Consider the following 4,020-nt stretch of genomic DNA (forward strand, 5'->3'; position numbering starts at 1 on the left):
GGAAAAATAAGAAAGTTCAAAATTTAAGGGAGCTTTTAAAAACTCTTCTCTCAGTTATTGATAGAACAAATATATGTAAAGGATAAAAAAGATTTGAACAAGAAATTTATTTAATGGCTACATACAGGATATTATACCAACAACTGTATAATACATATTTTTCAAGCATGTGAGAACTATTTCAAAGATAAGTATTATACTTTTCCATAAAGAAAATATCCACACATATGGAAAGACTGTCATCATACAGAATACTATTCTGACTACAAAGATATTACACTAGAAATTACTAACAATCTCTTTAAAAATCCTTATCCTTTCTTGAAAACTCATAAGCCAATTCTCAGTTCAGTTCAGTTCAGTTGCTCGGGCATGTCCAACTCTGCGACCCCATGGACTACAGCACACCAGGACTCCCTGTCCATCACTAACTCTCAGAGTTTACTCAAATTCATGTCCACTGAGTCAGTGATGCCATCCAACCATCTCATCCTCTGTCATCCCCTTCTCCTCCTACCTTCAATCTTTCCCAGCATCAGGGTCTTTTCCAATGAGTCAGTTCTTCTCATCAGGTGGCCAAAGTATTGGAGTTTCAGCTTCAGCATGAGTCCTTCCAAGGAATATTCAGGACTTATTTCCTTTAGGATGGACTGGTTGGATCTCCTTGCTGTCCAAGGGAATTCTACATTTATATAAAAATAAAAAAAGATAAAAAATCATCAATATATTCTTGAAGAAGAAGAACTGGGTGGGAAAAACTGCTCTTTCTGATATAATAATTTATTATAAAATTATAATAAATATGGCAGTGTGGTATTTGTGTGGAGATAGACAGACCATTGGAAGAAACGGAGAGGCTGGCCACCAATCCACACACATATTATTTCGTCATTTATTTAAAACAGTTCTATGCAGAATATTGGTAATAGGACAGTTTTTTTTAACTCTGGCTAGTTGGGTGTTCATGTGGAAACATTTTAAATTGGATCCCTACCTCACACCATACATAAAAGCTAGTTCCATGTAGATTATACACCAATATGTGAAAGGAAAACCAGTAAAATTGTAGGAGATAACATACAATAATATTATAAAATATCAAATATAATTAGAAAAATATTATTAGAAAAGGCCCTGAGGCTGTGAAAGATTGAAGGCAGGAGGAGAAGGGGATGACAGAGGATGAGATGGTTGGATGGCATCACTGACTCAATGGACCTGAGTTTGAGCAAGCTCTGGGAGATGGTGAAGGGCAGGGAAGCCTGGAGTGCTGCAGTCCATGGGGTTGCAAAGAGTTGGACACAACTTGGTGACTGAACAATAATAATATCAAAAAATATCTTCATGACCTTGAAAATATCTTAAACAAGGTATCTTGAATATGAAACAGAAGCACCAATCATACAAGAAAGGATTGAAACTTGTGACCACATTGTTTTGGCCACACCGCACAGCATTCAGGGATCTTAGCTGCCATGATTAGGGACTGAACCTGTGCCCCCTGCAGTGGAAGTACAGAGTCTTATCCACTGGACCACCAGAGAAGTCCCTTGACTACATTTAAATTAGGAACTTTCTGTTTACTGTAAGATACTATAAAGAAAGAGAAACCATAGTTCGTAAAATAGGAGAAGATATTCCCAACATGTTCTGTTGACAAAGGCCCTGGATCTAGAATACATATGTCAGTTCAGTCAGTTCAGTCGCTCAGTCGTGTCTGACTCTTTGCGACCCCATGAATCGCAGAACTCCAGGCCTCTCTGTCCATCACCAACTCCTGGAGTTCACTCAAACTCATGTCCATCGAGTTGGTGATGCCATCCAGCCATCTCATCCTCTGTCATCCCCTTCTCCTCCTGCCCTCAATCCCTCCCAGCATCAGGGTCTTTTCCAATGAGTCAACTTTTCACATGGGGTGGCCAAAGTATTGGAGTTTCAGCTTCAGCATCAGTCCTTCCAATGAACACCCAGGACTGATTTCCTTTAGGATGGCCTGGTTGGATCTCCTTGCAGTCCAAGGGACTCTCAAGAGTCTTCTCCAATACCACAGTTCAAAAGATCAATGAGAAATGGACAATAAAAAGAAGAAAGGACTTTGGCACCTCTCAAAAGTGGAAGAACACATAGTTAATAAATAAATTAAAAAGCAGCCATCACATTGATATAGAAGGAGATACAAATTAAAACCACAATGAAAATCTACCACAGAGGCATCAGTTTGGCAAAAATTAAGAGGCCTCACAATACAAAGTACTTGCAAGGATGTGAAGTAATGGGAACTTTTTTCTATGGCTTATGGGAGTGTAAATAGTTAGAATTTTTAAAAAACACTTTGGTAGAGTACAGTAAAGCTGAAGATATGCAAATATTATGAACCAGTCATTTCACTTCTAAATGTATATGCTAGAGAAATGTATAACATAAATATCAGGAAATGTGTATAGGAATAGCTATACTGGCAACATTATTCCCAAACAGCCTAAACTGGAGTCAACCGCAAATTCCCAACAACAATTGAATAAATAAATTGTGGCATATTTGTAGATTGAAATACTACACTCCAATGAAAACAAATGAACTATAGCTACATGAGACAGCAATCATAAAGCAATACTGAATAAAAGAACAAGATGGAAAGGAACACACACATAGCATTTATATAAAATTCAAAACAGTCAAAACTATGTTTTTAAAAGATGCTAATTTGTCAGAACTAAAAGACAAGGAAATGATTACTATAAAAGTCAGGATAATAGTTGTCTCTGGAGGGAAGGAGGGGGTTGTGATCAGGAAGAGACACATGGCATAAGGGCTTTGGGGATGCCAGCCAAGTTTTCCCTCTGGATCTGCATAGTGATTATATAATTGTACACTAGTTACTCAGTATATTGCATCTACGTGTTATATGTGGTTTTCTTTGTTTCATGATCTCAAAATTTAATGAAATGCATATATGCATATAGTTTTTAAAAACAGACATATATGTATTGCAAGACCCTGACTGGATTAATTTTTTCAGACACCGCATGGGACCAAATCAGAGCCAATCAAACACAAGGGCATCTTTTGATAAGAATTAGTGAAAAGAGCCTTTTGCCCTTTCTCAGTGCACTTTCTTACTCCAGAATAATTTAGACTTCCTATGGTGGCATTTCTTCCTCCACTGGCTGGTCTTGTTTAATCTAATCTAGTGTGGGCCAACCTAACGGGCTTAATATAAAAACAATCAATTGAACATCCATCTACTTTGTTCCCAATTTCTGGTCAGCTCTGTGGGAGATATAATAACAAGGGATACAAAGATACAAAGATAAATTCCTTTTTGTTCAATGATCTGACAACCTAATTTTGGAAACAATAAAAACACATGAAATGAGCTATAGAGGTTGTGCAGGACCGAAAGGTAGCAACACACCTGTTAAAGGTTCTGTCAGCCGGGGCTGAATCTTCTCAAATTCCTTCACAGCCAGCCTACCAGGAAAGGGGAGTGCTTGTCACCAAGACACAGATGCCTTAACTTGTGCAAATTCAAATTTACTTGAAAGTGGCACAAAAAGGGAAATATTAGAAATCAGAGTCTTGTGTCAAATAGAAATGAGTATAAACATTCACCAAAAGATAGTAATATGTGCTAGATCACTTACATGAAGTACTTAGAGTAATCAAAATCACCCAGGGACATAAAATAGAATGATGGCTGCTAGGGGCTGGACACGACTGAGCGACTTCACTTTCACTTTTCACTTTCATGCATTGGAGAAGGAAATGGCAACCTACTCCAGTGTTCTTGTCTGGAGAATCCCAGGGACTGGGGAGCCTGGTGGGCTGATGTCTATGGGGTCGCAGAGAGTCAGACACGACTGAAGTGACTTAGCAGCAGCAGGGGCTGGAGGGGGAATGGAGAATTCATAGTATAGAATTTCAGTATTATACGATAACTTTTATGGAGATGGATGGTAGTGATGGTTGCACAAAATTATGTATTTATTAACTATTGAACTACATGCTACGTGGTCAAGA

The 4,020-nt window shown here is 38.2% G+C and overlaps 1 long non-coding RNA gene across 1 annotated transcript; it reads right to left on the bottom strand.

Annotated features, from left to right (window-relative positions):
* Positions 1 to 564: 564 nt before the first annotated feature.
* On the bottom strand, positions 565 to 3,752 carry LOC129623793 (uncharacterized). Its single transcript, XR_008700648.1, has 3 exons — positions 3,645 to 3,752; positions 3,416 to 3,537; positions 565 to 682 (listed from the first exon to the last, which is right to left on the bottom strand). It is a non-coding gene; the product is annotated as an uncharacterized LOC129623793 (long non-coding RNA).
* Positions 3,753 to 4,020: the final 268 nt, after the last annotated feature.

This window comes from Bubalus kerabau, chromosome 11, assembly GCF_029407905.1.
Source record: "Bubalus kerabau isolate K-KA32 ecotype Philippines breed swamp buffalo chromosome 11, PCC_UOA_SB_1v2, whole genome shotgun sequence".
NCBI lineage: Eukaryota > Metazoa > Chordata > Mammalia > Artiodactyla > Bovidae > Bubalus > Bubalus kerabau.